This window comes from Doryrhamphus excisus, chromosome 19 (assembly GCF_030265055.1).
Source record: "Doryrhamphus excisus isolate RoL2022-K1 chromosome 19, RoL_Dexc_1.0, whole genome shotgun sequence".
Lineage (NCBI taxonomy): Eukaryota > Metazoa > Chordata > Actinopteri > Syngnathiformes > Syngnathidae > Doryrhamphus > Doryrhamphus excisus.
In genome coordinates, this window is record NC_080484.1 from 2,553,378 (window position 1) to 2,572,626 (window position 19,249).

General features: G+C 35.1%; 1 protein-coding gene across 5 annotated transcripts in view; it reads right to left on the reverse strand.

The window, feature by feature from the left end:
- The window catches only part of plekhh1 (pleckstrin homology domain containing, family H (with MyTH4 domain) member 1), a 151,620-nt gene that overhangs the window by 55,960 nt on the left and 76,411 nt on the right, over positions 1-19,249 (reverse strand). The window contains exons 4-6 of one of the 5 annotated variants that reach the window (XM_058056505.1): positions 17,181-17,284; positions 5,567-5,635; positions 3,261-3,451 (exon numbers count right to left, since the gene is read on the reverse strand). The gene's annotated coding sequence lies outside the window, so the exon portion shown is untranslated. Of the gene's footprint in view, positions 1-3,260; positions 3,452-5,566; positions 5,636-6,789; positions 6,800-6,968; positions 7,145-10,876; positions 10,982-11,218; positions 11,413-17,180; positions 17,285-19,249 lie in introns of those variants that run through there. The other 4 variants (XM_058056508.1, XM_058056509.1, XM_058056507.1 and 1 more) reach the window with 4 other exon arrangements.

Sequence of the window (19,249 nt, forward strand, 5' to 3'; positions counted from 1 at the left end):
AGCATGCATCCCTGCAGTGCCGTACGCAGGTTAATGACAGGCCCGGGCAAACTGACCACCATCATTATCCGTGTCAGCTCCTGAGATTCCGACATTCCGACACTTGCTTCCCCCTTTTACCTGGCTGCAAGGCGTGAAGAGAGGCCATTAGCCTGGGGGCCATTAAACATGAAACAACAAAACATAACAAAAATCAAAACAATCAGCAAGATTTTAAATATTTTTTAAATAATTTAATATAAAAGAAAAAATATTTTTGTAGCATTAAAAAATTTATTAAAAAAACAACAGGAATAGAAAAGTATTTTTTTAATTCTAATGAGAAGAAAAGTTGCAATTATATGAGAATAAAATCAAAATATTATGAGGGAAAATAAGCTAATTTTAGTAGCACAGTGTTGAAATATTAAGGAAAAAATATTTTTTTCAAGTCATGAAAAAAAGACCAAAAATAATGTAATTTTAGTCACAGAGATTTTTTTTAAAGTTTTAATATTTTGGGAGAATTAGGTTGTGTAAAAATTTATAATATTACAAGAATAAGGTCAAAATGTTTTTTAATTGAAAAAACAGATGTATTTTTTTTAGAATAAAGTCAAAATATTACAAGAAAAAATATTGAAATATTTAAAAACAAATGCTATTTATTTGTTGGTAATATAAGAGTTTTTAAAGTTTTAATATTTTGGGAGAATTAGGTTGTGGAAAAAATTATAATGTTACAAGAATACGGTCAAAATATATATTTTTAATTGAAAAAACAGCTGTCATTTTTTAGAATAAAGTGAAAATATTACAAGAAAAAATATTGAAATATTAAAAAACATGCTATTTATTTGTTGGTAATATAAGAGTTTTAAAGTTTTAATATTTTGGGAGAATTAGGTTGTGTAAAAATTTATAATATTACAAGAATAAGGTCAAAATGTTTTTTTATTAAAAAAACAGCTGTAATTTTTTGAGAATAAAGTCAAAATATTGCAAGAAAAAATATTAAAATATTAAAAAACAAATGCTATTTATTTGTTGGTAATATAAGAGTATTAAAGTTTTAATATTTTGGGAGAATTAGGGTGTGGAAAAATTTATAATGTTAAAAGAATAAGGTCAAAATGTTTTTTATTGAAAAAATAGTTGTCATTTCTTTTTAAATAAAATCAAAATATTACAAGAAGAAATATTGAAATATTAAAAAACAAATGCTATTTATTTGTTGGTAATATAAGAGTTTTAAAGTTTTAATATTTTGGGAGAATTAGGTTGTGGAAAAAGTTATAATGTTACAAGAATAAGGTCAAAATATATATTTTTTAATTGAAAAAACAGCTTTCATTTTGAGAATAAAGTCAAAATATTACAAGAAAAAATATTGAAATATTAAAAAACAAATGCTATTTATTTGTTGGTAATATAAGAGTTTTAAAGTTTTAATATTTTGGGAGAATTAGGTTGTGTACAAATTTATAATATTACAAGAATAAGGTCAAAAAAATTTTTATTGAAAAAACAGCTGTGTTTTTTTTTTAAATAAAGTCAAAATATTACAAGAAAAAATATTGAAATATTTAAAAAAATGCTATTTATTTGTTGGTAATATAAGAGTTTTAAAGTTTTAATATTTTGGGAGAATTGGGTTGTGGAAAAAGTTATAATGTTACAAGAAGAAGGTCAAAATATTTTTAAACAAAATGTAAGTTGAAATATTTGGCGGGGGAATTTTTATTTATTTTTTAATGTTGTAATATTTTTGGAAAATTAGGTTGTGGAAAAGTTACGAGAATATCATTAACAAAATAGGCAAAAAAAAATTGAAAACACAGCTGTCATTTTATGAGAATAAAGTCAAAATATTACAAGAAAAAATATTGAAATAATAAAAAACAAATGTTATTTATTTTGTAGTAATATGAGAAATAAATCTTTGAAAAATGTGGTTGGGGGAAATTTTGAATATTATTTTTACAAAAAAATTTACAAAAACAAAATGTACCAAACTTTAAGTAGGTTGAAATATTTGGCGGGGGAAATATATATATATATATATATATATATATATATATATATATATATATATATATATTTTTTTTTTTTTTAATGTTGTAATATTTTTTGGAAAATTAGGTTGTGGAAAAGTTACGAGAATATCATTAAAAAAATAGGCCAAAAAAATTTGAAAACACAGCTGTCATTTTATGAGAATAAAGTCAAAATATTACAAGAAAAAATATTGAAATAATAAAAAACAAATGTTATTTATTTTGTAGTAATATGAGAAATAAATCTTTGAAAAATGTGGTTGGGGAAAATGTTTGAATATTATTTTTATAAAACATTTTACAAAAACAAAATGTACCAAACTTTAAGTAGGTTAAAATATTTGGCGGGGGAATTTGTATTTTTTTTTTAATGTTGTAATATTTTTGGAAAATTAGGTGTCAATGACAGCTGTCATTTTATGAGAATAAAGTCAAAATATTACAAGAAAAAATATTGAAATAATAAAAAAAAATATGTATTATTTGTTATTTATTTTGTAGTAATATTAGAAAAAATCTTTGAAAAATGTGGTTGGGGAAAATATTTGAAAAAGTAGGTTGAAATATTTGGACAGCACAAAGGGGCGGGGAAAATATTTGAAAAAATTTTTAATTAAATATTGTTTTTTATTTTTGGACAATTTGGTTGTGGAAAAGTTATGAGAATATCATTAAAAAATAGGCAAAAAAAATTGAAAACACAGCTGCCATTTTATGAGAATTAAGTCAAAATATTGCAAAAAAAATTAAAGAGAAACAAAAAAAATCAACCAAAATTAAAAAGAAAATTGAACTATTCAGACATTAAAAAAACATAGAAAAAAACATAGAAAAAAACATGGAAAAAACCCATTAAAAAAAACCCATTAAAAAAACCCATTTAAAAAAAGATTTAAAAAACTGGGGGGGAAATGGGGGGGGGGTGGGAGAAAGAGTGACTAATATTAATTTTTCACCTACATGAAATATTGCACAGTTCTTAGCATATCTTTTTCCCGATGTGACTCTCATTGGGGGAAAAAGCTTTGGACACCCCTGGGGTACCCCCATCCAAAAACTCATGGAGGGCGATAAAACCTCCTCCAATAAATCCTTCATTGGGTGGCGGTCATGCAAGGCAAGGCGTGAGCTGACTTTTAGTCCAAAAAAGCCCCCCCCCCCAGGGACAGGTGTGCCACCAGCAAAGCCCCCGTCAGCAGAAAACTAGAAAAAAAGTCACTTTACCTCACAACACTTGAAGCTGGTCTCCTTCCTTCCTTCCTTCCTTCCTAGACGCACGCAACGCCGCTCATCACGTCCATAAACGTGTCCGTCGGCCCCGCTCGCTCATTCATTCTTCTTCATGCGTTTCCTGTCTTGCCTGGCCGGGCTCGGCTCCGTCTGAGTCCTCTGCACTCGTCACTCGACTTGTGGTCCTGCACACACACACACACACACACACACACACACACACTCACACACTCGTCCTGGCTTCAATTCAACAGCCCATCTTCCTTTAAAGGGGCCAAAGAAGGATCAGGTTTCTTGCAGGAGACCCACCCCTCCCCATCCACCACCACCAGGCACCACCTCCTTCCCCGGATCCACGCTGCCTCCCCACTCAGGATATCACTTTAGCCTGGGTTCAGCTCGACTTCAGACCCAAGTTGCTTTCATATTGAGGTCACCAACACATTACCACCATCACACTACCACCACCATATTTTACTCTTGGTGTGATGTTCTTTTTGTCTGAAATTGAAATTTTGTATCATCAATAGTATTTTTCCCAAAGTTCTTAGGGATCATCAAGATGGAGACCAGCCTTAATGTTCTTTTTGTTCAGCAGTGGTTTTGGTCTTGGAAGTCTTGGAACTTGGTGGAGTCAGGAACACTGACCTTAACTGAGTAATGAGTATATATTGCACTACCTGGTGGCCAAAAAGGTGAATGACACTTTCCATCAACAATATAGTAATAATAAAAAAATAAAAAAAAAAATAAAAAAAAAAAATAAAAAAATAAAAAAATAAAAAAATTAAAAATAAAATTTAAATAAATAAATAAATAAATAAATAAACGAATAAATAAAAATAGAAAATAGAAAATAGAAAATAGAAAATAGAAAATAGAAAATAGAAAATAGAAAATAGAAAATAGAAAATAGAAAATAGAAAAATGAAAAATAATAAATAATAATAATAAAAAATAAAAAATAAAAAATAAAAAATAAAAAATAAAAAATAAAAAATAAAAAATAAAAAATAAAAAATAAAAAATAAAAAATAAAAAATAAAAAATAAAAAATAAAAAATAAAAAATAAAAAATTAAAAAAATAACAAAATGACAAAATAAAAAAATAAAAAAATAACAAAATAACAAAAATTAAAAAATTAAAAAATTAAAAAATTAAAAAATTAAAAAATTAAAAAATTAAAAAATTAAAAAATTAAAAAATTACAAAAATTACAAAAATTACAAAAATAAAAAATAAAAAAAAACAAAATAAAAAATTTAAAAATTTTAAAATTTTAAAATTTAAAAATTTAAAAATTTAAAAATTTAAAAATTTAAAAATTTAAAAATTTAAAAATTTAAAAATTTAAAAATTTAAAAATTTAAAAATTTAAAAATTTAAAAATTACAAAAATTACAAAAATGAAAAACATTATTATTAAAATTGTATTATACTGGCTTATTTTTTTTACAATAAAACATACATTTTTGACAGTTTTTTTTACTACAAATTTATTTTTTGTATTTATATAAGGTTAAATCATATTTATTTTTAATTATTTGATAATAAATGTTATGTATTATTATATTCATATTATTTAGATCATGTTAGAGCAACAATTTATTTAATATTTTTATTTTTATATGACTAATTAATTTTATAAAAATATGCTTCTCAGTCGCAAAAAACTTTTGGCAAGTGAACCATCAGCATTTTTCTGCTTTTTCAAAGTTGGCCTCTTTAATAAATGGAATATTTTTGGCATATAAAACCTGTTTTTAACATCATTAGAGCCCTCTAGACATGAAATAGCACCCCTATATTTACCATGATACTCCTATTACCCAATATAGTAGATATAATAATAGAAAATAAGACAAGCTGTAGACTTACACGTTACATGTCTTTTGAATGTTATTAAATTATGGTAATAAAGTCCAAAATATTATGGAGACTATAATCATAATATTACCTGAAGAATATTAACAATGACGATTTATGATTAATTTACAAAATATAAAAAAGTAGCAGCTAACTCTCTTACGGTTTGGGGCGGGGCCTGGTCTTTGGGGCGTGGCTGTTGACCCTCTAAGGCGTGGCCTCCCGTTCCCAGTCTGAATTTATCAGGTGAGGTTTTTTGTTATTATTCTTATTTAGGTATTTCTTTTTTGCCTAATATCTTTGTTTTGGGTTTTATTGATTATAATCATTACATCATTAATGAGATAGCTAAAAAAAATGAAAGCTAAAAATCCCCCAAATTATTAAATAATGTTGAATAATTCAAACCAAAAGTATCACATGTCCTCTCACCAGAGTGCAAGGTTGGTGTAGTTCCCACATAGGCCAGCAAGAGGCGCCCTAACACGTTGGTGGCGTTTACTGTAAATAAAAAAAAACATAAAACTTATGTACAATGGCTGAGTTTACATACAAAATTATGTTGACTAGTAAATATTGTGGTTAAAGTGCTTATATTTACAGCCCTTGTATGTATGGCCATGTATGGCCACTATTTCGCAGCACAATGGCGCCCTCTGCTGTAAAAATGTAACACAACAGTTACTCGTTCAGCTTGGGAATTTCTATAATTGAAGCGGTGAATTCATAACTGGAATATTTTCGAAGTTACAGCATAGAAAACCTATTTAGATACTTTTTTTTTACATTATTAGAGTCTAATTTTCTGTGTTGCTGTGTTGCTGTTATGGGAAATGGACTTAGCACGTCTGACTCCATATGAAAAGAAATACAGAAGCAACAAACAAAAAAAAAACAAGTGACAAAATGACCACCAGAGGCCGCCAGAGCGACACTTATGGAGACTCACGCATTGTTGATTTTGATTATTACATATTAAAAGCCACAGTGGGCATCAATGCTCATTGTGTTCAAATTTAAAAAATACGGTGAAATTTTTTCTGAATAGTTAAATATTTTATTAAATATTAAACGTTTTTTTTACATTTTTTTTATTTTTTGAACGTATTTTACATTGTGTTTTTTAACCTAATCAACCTCCTTCTACCAGGAAGTAGCCTCCTAGCTAACAAACCGACACACAAATACAGCGATACGCGTCTTTTTTCGCAAGTCCTAAGATTAAAAAGGCTTCTTTATCTTACTGTGTAGCAACATCCCGCTACCAGAAGTAGCCTACTAGCTAAAAAAGAGACAAACAAACCCAAATACTTCCAAAATACTGTGGGTTTTTTTTAAGATTTCATCTTCTTACCGTACATTAAGCTGCTAGCTAACAAACAAACATAAATACAGCAGTATGTCGTTAAAAAGGCTCCGTCAAGGCACCCTCATCAACCTCCTTCTACCAGGAAGTAGCCTGCTAGCTAACAAACCATCACACAAATACAGCGATACGCGTCCTTTTTCGCTGGTTTTAGGATTAAAAAGGCTTCATTTTCTTACCGAATAGCAACATCCCGCTACCAGAAGTAGCCTGCTAGCTAAAAAAGAGACAAACAAATCCAAATACTACCAAATTACTGTGTTATTTTAAAAAGATTTCATATTCTTACCGTACATCAAGCTGCTAGCTAACAAACAAACATAAATACAGCAGTATGTCGTTAAAAAGGCTCCATCAAGGCCTCCTTCTACCAGGAAGTAGCCTCCTAGCTAACAAACCAACATACAAATACAACAATACACGTCCTTTTTCGCTGGTTTTAGGATTAAAAAGGCTTCATTTTCTTACCGAATAGCAACATCCCGCTAGCAGAAGTAGCCTGCTAGCTAAAAAAAAAGACAAACAAACCCAAATACTTCCAAAATACTGTGTTTTTTGTCAAAGATTTCACCTTCTTACCGTACATCAAGCTGCTAGCTAACAAACAAACATAAATACAGCAGTATGTCGTTAAAAAGGCTCCATCAAGGCCTCCTTCTACCAGGAAGTAGCCTCCTAGCTAACAAACCATCACACAAATACAGCGATATGAGTCCTTTTTTGCTGGTTTTAGGATTAAAACGGCTTCATTATCTTACCAAATAGCAACATCCCGCTACCAGAAGTAGCCTGCTAGCTAAAAAAAGAGCCAAACAAACCCAAATACTTCCAAAATACTGTGTTTTTTGTCAAATATTTCATCTTCTTACCGTACATCAAGCTGCTAGCTAGGATTAAAAAGCGTTACACGTCTTTTTTCGCTAGTTTTAGGATTAAAAAGGCTCCATCATCTTACCGAATAGCAACATCCCGCTACCAGAAGTAGCCTGCTAGCTAAAAAAAGAGACAAACAAACCCAAATACTTCCAAAATACTGTGTTTTTTGTCAAAGATTTCATCTTCTTACCGTACAGCAAGCTGCTAGCTAGGATTAAAAAGCGTTACACGTCTTTTTTCGCTAGTTTTAGGATTAAAAAGCCTTCTTTAGCTTACCGTGTAGCAACATCCCGCTACCAGAAGTAGCCTGCTAGCTAAAAAAAAAAGAGACAAACAAACCCAAATACTGAAATAATGAAAAATATTTAATCTTCTTACCGTACATCAAGCTACTAGCTAACAAACAAATATAAATACAGCAGTATGTCGTTAAAAAGGCTCCATCAAGGCCTCCTTCTACCAGGAAGTAGCCTCCTAGCTAACAAACAAACACAAATGGCTTCGGTTCAAGTGTGGTGGAGACCCGGAGTCACGGCTTTGGAGTGGGGTTTTTTTTTTTCCGCTTCTTCCTGGCACCGCAGCGGTAATGAGCTTAATATGTCAGACTCAATGCCACTATTGTCTGCTGAGGCATGCTAATGGGAAACATCCACGTTTAGCATATGCTAATTATTTTCTCTGAAGACCTCATACTAAGCTACCACTTCCATGGACACTCTTGGCCTGATGTAGAACTTCCATTATCCATTCCTTAAAAGGACGATGGACCCCAAACTGAGGAATGGTGGGGTCACATGTGAGCGCCACCATTTTTTTCCCCTGAACGTGGGGGCAAAACGGGGGAGGAAAAGGTCTTGACCTCGACATCGGCTTCTATGCGGTTGTGAGTGACAGAAAGGGTTTGAGACAATCGAGCACTCTCTCCGCACGCCCCCCCCCCTTGACCCCGCAAGGACCCCCCTGGTTCACCGCCCCAGCGCCTTTGCCAACGCCGCGTCCGATTGAGTAACGGACGACGTGATCAAAGCACTTTCCTGCCGTCGCTATCTCTTCGGGGAAGTAAACCGAAGGACTGGACGCAGGGCGTACTGGTTCTTGGGGTCGGGGCGTACTGATTAGGAGACAATGGACCCCCCCACCGCGGTGTCGGTTATGTGTGTGTTAAAGCTTCCCATACGCATACACACACATTGAGTAATATGCACACAAACCCTCAGAGGTCCGAAAAACCGATAGCAGGTGGTGCTTGGGTCTGGATGGAATCTGGTCTAAGGCCAGCTGTGGACCATGTGGCTCAACGGAAAGGCGGTTCGGATTAAATGGGCCTCGTAGGTCCCAGCCGAGATACTCAAACCATAAAACCAGTTTAAGTCAATACGTTAAGCCATGATCAGGTCAAAGTCTAGACTCTAGTCTTTGGTCTATACTCTAGTCTTTGAAGTCTATACTCTTGTCTTTCGTCTATACTCTAGTCTTTGAGGTCTATACTCTAGTCTTTGAGGTCTATACTCTAGTCTTTGAAGTCTATACTCTAGTCTTTGAGGTCTATACTCTAGTCTTTGATCTATACTTTAGTCTTTGAGGTCTATACTCCAGTCTTTGAAGTCTATACTCTAGTCTTTGGTCTATACTCTAGTCTTTGAGGTCTATACTCTAGTCTTAGAAGTCTATGCTCTAGTCTTTGAAGTCTATACTCTAGTCTTTGGTCTATACTCTAGTCTTTGAGGTCTATACTCCAGTCTTTGAGGTCTACTCTAGTCTTTGATCTATACTTTAGTCTTTGAGGTCTATACTCCAGTCTTTGAGGTCTATACTCTAGTCTTTGGTCTATACTCTTGTCTCTGGTCTATACTTTAGTCTTTGGTCTATACTCTAGTCTTTGCTCTATACTCTAGTCTTTGGTCTATACACCATTCTTTGAAGTCTATACTCTAGTCTTTGGTCTATACTCTAGTCTTTGAGGTCTATACTCTAGTCTTTGAAGTCTACTCTAGTCTTTGAAGTCTATACTCTAGTCTTTGGTCTATACTCCAGTATTTGGTCTATACTCCAGTCTTTGGTCTATACTCCAGTCTTTGGTCTATACTTTAGTCTTTAAGGTCTATACTCCAGACTTTGAAGTCTATACTCTAGTCTTTGAAGTCTATACTCTAGTCTTTGAAGTCTATACTCTAGTCTCTGATCTATACTCTAGTCTTTGAGGTCTATACTCTAGTCTTTGGTTTATACTCCGGTCTTTGAGGTCTATACTCTAGTCTTTGGTCTATACTCGGGTCTTTGAGGACTATACTGTCAGTGAGGTCCAAGTCCATGCGCTAGTCTTTGAGGTCCAGATCATATGTATTTGAGGTCCAGGGTCAAACCCTGATTAGAAGTCCAGTCTTTGATTTCAAGGTCTCTATTGATAGTGTTGTTATTGACATCAAAGTTAAGTCTGCAGGTCTTGTGGTCCACACTCCAATCATACAGATCCCGGTCTACATTCTCCAGAATCAGGTAGATGCTTAGCCCTGGGTTTTTGAAGTCCAAATTTATACTGCAGTAATTGAGGTCCAGGTCTATGCCACACTGTGGTCTTTGAGGTACAGGTCTAAGTTGCACTTTAGGCATTGAGGTCCAGGTCAAGTCTCAGTTCAAGTCTAATAATTGAGTTCCAGGTCCGTATGCTAGTCTGCTAATACAGTCAGTCAATTCAGTAAGGTCCAGATCATGCCAGCCCCCTTTCTACTGAAGTCCATGCCCATGTGACTGCTGTAATATTTGAGATCCAAGTCCATGTAAATACTTTATGTGTCAGGTCTAGCTTTGTCAATAAGGTCCAGGTTCATGATCACGTCAAAACTTGTTTTTAAACCTTGTTTAGTTTTTTGGGGGGTCTGTATTTACTCTGTTAGTCCTTAAAGTCCAGGTTCATATGTGGGTCAGTATTACTGCTCTAAGGGGTCCAGGATCATGTGTATGTCTTGAGGTCCACGGACATGAACAGGGACATAAACATTCAAGGTTCTGTTGTGTTAGACCGGTCCGATTCACAGGGCCGCAAGTGCCCCCCCCTTCTCGGCTTTGGTTTCTTCTCAGCAGCACCTCACACCCGCGCAGAATTAGCCAGCTAGCAAACCCCTTCAGCCCCAGGACGCATAGACCCGATGTGGCCCAACCGATCCCACATGTTCCATGCAGGGAATGCAAAACATCCTGTTCTGGGCACATCTGTGTCGCAGATGTGGCGTCAGGACTCAAAATGGCCGCTCTTCATCCTGCAGAAGCTTGTCCATCAAAGCGACTATACGGCTAAGTTTTTTAAATGTAGCCACGGAGGGAAGGCAATGGGTGGTAGCAAAAAGATGCTAACATCAGAGTGTTTGCAACATGGCGACTCCATGTTCTATCAACTTCCTTCTACCAGGAAGTAGCCTCCTAGCTAACAAACGACACACAAATACAGCGATATGCGTCTTTTTTTCGCTAGTCTTAGGATTAAAAAGGCTTCATTATCTTACTGTGTAGCAACATCCCGCTACCAGAAGTAGCCTGCTAGCTAAAAAAAAGAGACAAACAAACCCATATACTGCCAAAATACTGTGTTTTTTGTCAAAAATTTCATCTTCTTCACCCTCATCAATCTCCTTCTACCAGGAAGTAGCCTCCTAGCTAACAAACCGACACACAAATACAGTGATATGCGTCTTTTTTCGCTAGTCCTAAGATTAAAAAGACTTCTTTATCTTACTGTGTAGCAACATCCCGCTACCAGAAGTAGCCTGCTAGCTAAAAAAATGAGACAAACAAACCCAAATACTGCCAAAATACTGTGTTTTTTGTCAAAATTTTCATCTTCTTACCGTACATCAAGCTGCTAGCTAACAAACAAACATAAATACGGCAGTATGTCGTTAAAAAGGCTCGTTATAGGCAACCTCATCAACCTCCTTCTACCAGGAAGTAGCCTCGTAGCTAACAAACCGACACACAAATACAGTGATATGCGTCTTTTTTCGCTAGTCCTAAGATTAAAAAGACTTCTTTATCTTACTGTGTAGCAACATCCCGCTACCAGAAGTAGCCTGCTAGCTTAAAAAAGAGACAAACAAACCCAAATACTTCCAAAATACTGTGTTTTTTTTTTTAAAGATTTAATCTTCTTACCGTACATCAAGCAGCTAGCTAACAAACAAACATAAATACAGCAGTATGTTGTTAAAAAGGATCGTTATAGGCAACCTCATCAACCTCCTTCTACCAGGAAGTAGCCTGCTAGCTAACAAACCAACACACAAATACAGCGATACACGTCTTTTTTTCGCTAGTTTTAGGATTAAAAAGGCTTCATTATCTTACCGAATAGCAACATCCCGCTACCAGAAGTAGCCTGCTAGCTAAAAAATGAGACAAACAAATCCAAATACTGCCAAAATACTGTGTTTTTTTAAAGGTTTCATCTTCTTACCGTATATCAAGCAGCTAGCTAGCTAACAAACAAACATAAATACAGCGATACGCGTCTTTTTTCGCTAGTTTTAGGATTAAAAAGGCTTCATTATCTTACTGTGTAGCAACATCCTGCTACCAGAAGTAGCCTGCTAGCTAAAAAAAGAGACAAACAAATCCAAATACTGCCAAAATACTGTGTTTTTTTTAAAGGTTTCATCTTCTTACCGTATATCAAGCAGCTAGCTAGCTAACAAACAACATAAATACAGCGATACGCGTCTTTTTTTGCTAGTTTTAGGATTAAAAAGGCTCCATCATCTTACTGTGTAGCAACATCCCGCTACCAGAAGTAGCCTGCTAGCTAAAAAAAAGAGACAAACAAACCCAAATACTGCCAAAATACTGTGTTTTTTGTCAAAAATTTCATCTTCTTACCGTACATCAAGCAGCTAGCTAACAAACAAACATAAATACAGCAGTATGTCGTTAAAAAGGCTCCATTAAGGCCTCCTTCTACCAGGAAGTAGCCTCCTAGCTAACAAACAGACACACAAATACAGCGATACGCGTCTTTTTTTCGCTAGTTTTTCGCTAGTTTTTGCTAGCTAACAAACAAACATAAATACAGCGATACGCGTCTTTTTTCGCTAGTTTTAGGATTAAAAAGGCTTCATTATCTTACTGTGTAGCAACATCCCGCTACCAGAAGTAGCCTGCTAGCTAAAAAAAGAGACAAACAAACCCAAATACTGCCAAAATACTGTGTTTTTTGTCAAAAATTTCATCTTCTTACTGTACATCAAGCTAACAAAAAAACATAAATACAGCAGTATGTCGTTAAAAAGGCTCCACCATGGCACCTTCATCAACCTCCTTCTACCAGGAAGTAGCCTGCTAGCTAACAAACCAACACTAGTTAGTTTTAGGATTAAAAAGGCATGTGAGTGTGAATGGTTGTTTGTCGAAATGATCAGCAGCATAGAAAATGAATGGATGGACTGTAAATAGTGGTTAACTTCTTTTTACACTTGCGTGACCGCTCCTTGTGGTGTTCCTGGAATCGTACCATCGTGTCAGGAGTGGCATTACATCATGTTTTTTTTTTTTTTTTTTTCCTGGAAAAGCAATGTCTTCCATTTGGAGCCGTTAATGAGATCGTGTTAGCAGCAAGGCAGCATCAAGATGGCCACCCATGGCGCCGACAGTCACGGATGCATCGCAACAGTAGTTGCTGTTCTTCACCATGAAATGTCCATTTGTCCACGCTTATTTTCAGCTTCAGGACTGTCTATCATGTCTGAAAGATGAAGCAGGATAAATCAGAGCAGCATTCTTTGTTGGAAATGTAGAAAGCACTGTTCTTTTTCATGTAATGAATGCATCGATGCATCCATCTTTTATTTCCACACTGGGTGCAGTTCTTGTCACCGCCGCTAGATGGCACTTGTGCTGTACGTCATGCTCCTGAGGAAACATCTAAACCTAACACCTTACCATTTTGTTTACGTTTGACCTTTTAGCACTAAAAGTCAAAATGAATTAATTCACTGTTTTTTAATTTTGCAATCGACAGCGGTTACACTACATTTATTTATTTATTTATTTATTTATTTATTTATTTATTTATTTATTTATTTATTTATTTATTTATTTATCTATCTTCTTTGTCCTGCACACCTGCAGGGTTTGAGAATAGGTGGAAACGGCTTCGCGTGCAGAACTTTCCATCATCTAGTACTTGGGTATGTGACAAAAATTAAAAATTAAAAATAAAAAAATAAAAAAAATTTAAATTAAAAATTAAAATTAAAAAATTAAAATTAAAATTAAAATTAAAATTAAAATTAAAATTAAAATTAAAATTAAAATTAAAATTAAAATTAAAATTAAAATTAAAATTAAAATTAAAATTAAAATTAAAATTAAAATTAAAATTAAAATTAACGGCTTAGTGTGCAGAACTTTCCATCACCTCGTACTTCGGTACGTGACAAATAAAAAATTAAAATTAAAATTAAAATTAAAATTAAAATTAAAATTAAAATTAAAATTAAAATTAAAATTAAAATTAAAATTAAAATTAAAATTAAAATTAAAATTAAAATTAAAATTAAAATTAAAATTAGTGTGCAGTAGTGTGCAGAACTTTCCATCACCTCGTACTTCGGTACGTGACAAATAAAAATTAAAAATAAAAAATAAAAAATTAAAATTAAAATTAAAATTAAAATTAAAATTAAAATTAAAATTAAAATTAAAATTAAAATTAAAATTAAAATTAAAATTAAAATTAAAATTAAAATTAAAATTAATGGCTTAGTGTGCAGAACTTTCCATCACCTCGTACTTCGGTACGTGACAAATAAAAATAAAAATAAAAATAAAAATAAAAATAAAAATAAAAATAAAAATAAAAATAAAAATAAAAATAAAAATAAAAATAAAAATAAAAATAAAAATAAAAATAAAAATAAAAATAAAAATAAAAATAAAAATAAAAATAAAAATAAAAATAAAAACTTAAATTACATTAGGAAAGCAGGAAGTGAACAAATCTAACAGTTAGTGATTGTAAAAGTACCAGATGGAGGGGTAGGATTTAATAAGCTTTGCTTCTTCCTACTCCTTTTGGACATGTGGAACTGGGAACTGATTATGGGATGCACTCAATTGTAATCTGATGCATGTTCAAATGAAATTAAACCATTACCATTACCATTACCATTGTTACAAGATGTTTGTTTTGTTGTCTTCGCTTGGCACAGGGCCTTCGTACCCCCTTCCTCTGCCCTGAGGGACACCAAGATGAGAGGATGCTCATTGACGACCCCCATACTGGACTATTAAACGCTGACTATAACTATAACACGGCCATCAGTAGCGGCCACAATATTAGATACACGGAGGAAGGGTGTGCGTTCTTCCTGTTTAACAAAAAAAAATGCTAAGTGTGTAGTTTCACTTCCTGTTCTCTCCGGTTCAAACAAAGTGAAAAAGAAGTAAAAGGAAGTGCAAGCCTTCATCTTCATGGCGTAACCGGCGTTGTTTGTCTCAGAGCGATTAGTTTAGCGTTTATTTACAGTTAGCATGTTGTCTAATTGAAAAAAAAACTGCCAATTTGGCTAACTTCACGCTAGCCTGGCTAACAGGCTGGTAGCTTGGCTGACTTCCTGCTAGCATGGCTAACTTCCCACTAGTCTGGGTAACATCCTGTAGCCTTGCTAACCTCCTGATACCTTAGTTGACTTCCTGCTAGCATGGCTAACTTCCCACTAGTCTGGCTAACATCCTGGTAGCTTGGCTAACTACCTGGAAGACTGGCTAAACTCCTCGTAGCCTTGCTAACCTCCTAATACCTTGGCTGATACCTGCTAGCATGGCTAACTTCTCACTAGTCTGGCTAACATCCCCGTAGCCTTGCTAACTTCCTGATACCTCGGCTGACTTCCTGCTAGTATGGCTAACTTCCCAACTAGTCTGGCTAACATCCCTGTAGCCTTGCTAACTTCCTGATACCTCAACTGACTTCCTGCTAGTATGGCAAACTTCTCACTAGTCTGGCTAACATCCCCGTAGCCTTGCTAACTTCCTGAAACCTCGGTTGACTTCCTGCTAGCATGGCTAACTTCCCACTAGTCTGGCTAACTTCCCCGTAGCCTTGCTAACTTCCTGATACCTTGGTTGACTTCCTGCTAGCATGGCTAACTTCCCACTAGTCTGGTTAACTTTCCCGTAGCCTTGCTAACTTCCTGATACCTCAACTGACTTCCTGCTAGCATGGCTAACTTCTCACTAGTCTGGCAAACATCCCCGTAGCCTTGCTAACTTCCTGATACCTCGGCTGACTTCCTGCTAGTATGGCTAACTTCTCACTAGTCTGGCTAACATCCCTGTAGCCTTGCTAATTTCTTTATACCTAAGCAGACTTTCTGCTGGCATGGCTAACTTCCCACTAGTCTGGCTAACATCCCAGTAGCCTTGCTAACTTCCTGATACCTTGGTTGATTTCCTGCTAGCATGGCTAACTTCCCACTAGTCTGGCTAACATCCCCGTACCCTTGCTAACCTCCTGATACCTTAGTTGACTTCCTGCTAGCATGGCTAACTTCCCACTAGTCTGGCTAACATCCTTGTAGCTTGGCTAACTACCTGGAAGACTGGCTAACCTCCCTGTAGCCTTGCTAACTTCCTAATACCGTGGCTGATTGCTGCTAGCATGGCTAACTTCTCATTGGTCTGACTAACATCCCCGTAGCCTTGCTAACTTCCTGATACCTCGGCTGACTTCCTGCTAGCATGGCTAACTTCTCACTAGTCTGGCTAAAATCTCTGTAGCCTTGCTAACTTCCTCCTTGGCTGACTTCCTGCTAGCATGGCTAACTTTTCACTAGTCTGGCTAACATCCCTGTAGCCTTGCTAACTTCCTGATACCTCAACTGACTTCCTGCTAGCATGGCTAACTTCTCACTAGTCTGGCAAACATCCCAGTAGCCTTGCTAACTTCTTCCTTGGCTGTCTTCCTGCTAGCATGGCTAACTTTTCACTAGTCTGGCTAACATCCCTGTAGCCTTGCTAACTTCCTGATATCTCGGTTGACTTCCTGCTAGCATGGCTAACTTCCCACTAGTCTGGCTAACTTCCCCGTAGCCTTGCTAACTTCCTGATACCTTGGTTGACTTCCTGCTAGCATGGCTAACTTCCCACTAGTCTGGCTAACTTCCTGGTACTTTGACTAACCCACCACTAGCCTGGCTAACATCCTGGTAGCTTGGCTAACTACCTGGAAGACTGGCTAATCTCCCCGTAGTCTTGCTAACTTCCTAATACCTTGGCTGACTTCCTGCTACCATGGCTAACTTACTGTCAAGTCTGGCTAACTTCCACGTAGCCTTGCTAATTTCTTGATACCTAAGCGGACTTTCTGCTGGCATGGCTAACTTCCCACTAGTCTGGCTAACTTCCCTGTAGCCTTGCTAACTTCCCACTAGTCTGGTTAACTTCCCCGTAGCCTTGCTAACTTCCTGATACCTCGACTGACTTCCTGCTAGCATGGCTAACTTCCCACTAGTCTGGCTAACTTCCTGGTACTTTGGCTAACCCACCACTAGCCTGGCTAACATCCTGGTAGCATGGCTAACTACGTGGAAGACTGGCTAACTTCCCCGTAGTCTTGCTAACTTCCTAATACCTTGGCTGACTTCCTGCTAGCATGGCTAACTTCCTGTCAAGTCTGGCTAACTTCCCCGTAGCCTTGCTAACTTTCTGATACCTTGGTTGACTTCCCACAAGCCTGGCTAACTTCCTGGTACTTTGACTAACCCACCACTAGATCAAAGCAGATGTTTTTATTAAAGAGGCTGCAGGGAAGCTCACCTCCACATAAAGATGGGATCTTCTTACCCAAAACAAGCACACAACCACATCCAGCGGAACAGGACAGAACAGGGCCGGGGGTGGGTGGGGGTGGGGGGGGCGATCTGAAAACAGAAAACATTAGAGCAGGGGTGGAAAGGCACCGTCCAAATCATTCATTACTCTAATTACAACCTGTGCTCACTTTTATTATTCAACAAGGGGGGGGGGGGAGCAACACATGCCAGGAGATTCCAAACAAGCGGGACCTCCGGGATGGGATCTCCTTCATGACTTCATGGAAGGTGCCTTTCCGGTTTTACATCACCGTGTTTGTTGTAGACCGCGAAAGATGCTTCAGGTGCAGCCATGGTGTGGAGATACTCCAAACTACATCAGGAGGTTGCCTACAGCCGACTTTGGTTAGTAGAAAATGTGTTATGTGTCCATAAGTGGGTCAAAAAGGACCCGGTCAGGTTGTTTTCTTGAAATTTCTTCATAATGAAAAATTTTATCATTTCATATTTTAACTTACCTTTTATACATTTTAAGAAATTTTAGTTTTTGTGTTACTACCCCAACCTTCCATAAGTGGGTCAAAAATGACCCGGTCAGGTTGTTTTCGTGAAATATCTTCGTAATGAAATATTTTTATCATTTGATATTCCAGGTATTCCTAAAAAAACAGGTTTTTGATATCATGGCGTTGACATTTTTAACTTGCCTTTTATATATTTTAAGAAATTTTAGTTTTTGTGTTACTACCCCAACCTTCCATAAGTGGGTCAAAAATGACCCGGTCAGGTTGTTTTCTTGAAATATCTTCAAAATGAAAAATTTTATCATTTCATATTTTAACTTACCTTTTATACATTTTAAGAAATTTTAGTTTTTTCACGTTTTTTAACTTACCTTTTATACATTTTAAGAAATTTTAAGAAATCTTCCATAAGTGGGTCAAAAATGACCCGATCAGGTTGTTTTCGTGAAATATCTTCGTAATGAAAAATTTTTATCATTTCATATTCCAGGTATTCCTCAAAAAACAGGTTTTTGATATCATGGCGTTGACATTTTTAACTTGCCTTTTATATATTTTAAGAAATTTTAGTTTTTGTGTTACTACCCCAACCTTCCATAAGTGGGTCAAAAATGACCCGGTCAGGTTGTTTTCTTGAAATATCTTAATGAAATTTTTTTTTATTATTTCATATTCCAGGTATTCCTCAAAAAACATGTTTTTGATATCATGCCATTCACATTTTTAACTTATCTTTTATACATTTTAAGAAAGTTTTGTTTTTGTGTTACTACCCCAACCTTCCATAAGTGGGTCAAAAATGACCCGGTCAGGTTGTTTTCGTGAAATATCTTCATAATGAAAAATTTTATCATTTCATATTCCAGGTATTCCTAAAAAAACATGTTTTTGATATCATGCCGTTGACATTTTTAACTTGCCTTTTATATATTTTAAGAAATTTTAGTTTTTGTGTTACTACCCCAACCTTCCATGAGTGGGTCAAAAATGACCCGGTCAGGTTGTTTTCTTGACATATCTTAGAAATTAAAATTTGTTATAATTTCATATTGCAGATATTCCTCAAAAATCATATTTTTGATATCATGCCATTCACATTTTTAACTTAGCTTTTATACATTTTAAGAAATTTTAGTTTTTGTGTTACTACCCCAACCTTCCATAAGTGGGTCAAAAATGACCCGGTCAGGTTGTTTTCTTGAAATATCTTCGTAATGACATTTTTTTTAATCATTTCATATTCCAGGTATTCCTCAAAAAACATGTTTCTGATATGTCATTCACATTTTTAACTTATCTTTATGCAACACACAATGGATCCTCACATTTTCTATTGTTGTACTTGGGGTCATTTTCTTTTTCAAAGATGTAAAAAAGTGAAAAATGAAGATGTTTCTAACATGAAATCATTCTTGTGTGGTCCTAAATATAATACTAAATATCATACAAGTGATTATTCATAACCAAAATTGGCATAAAAAGGCATTGATTCTAGTATGGGTGATTTTTGAGCCCCTTATGGAAGAGTGTAGGGTCCAGTCACTCGTGC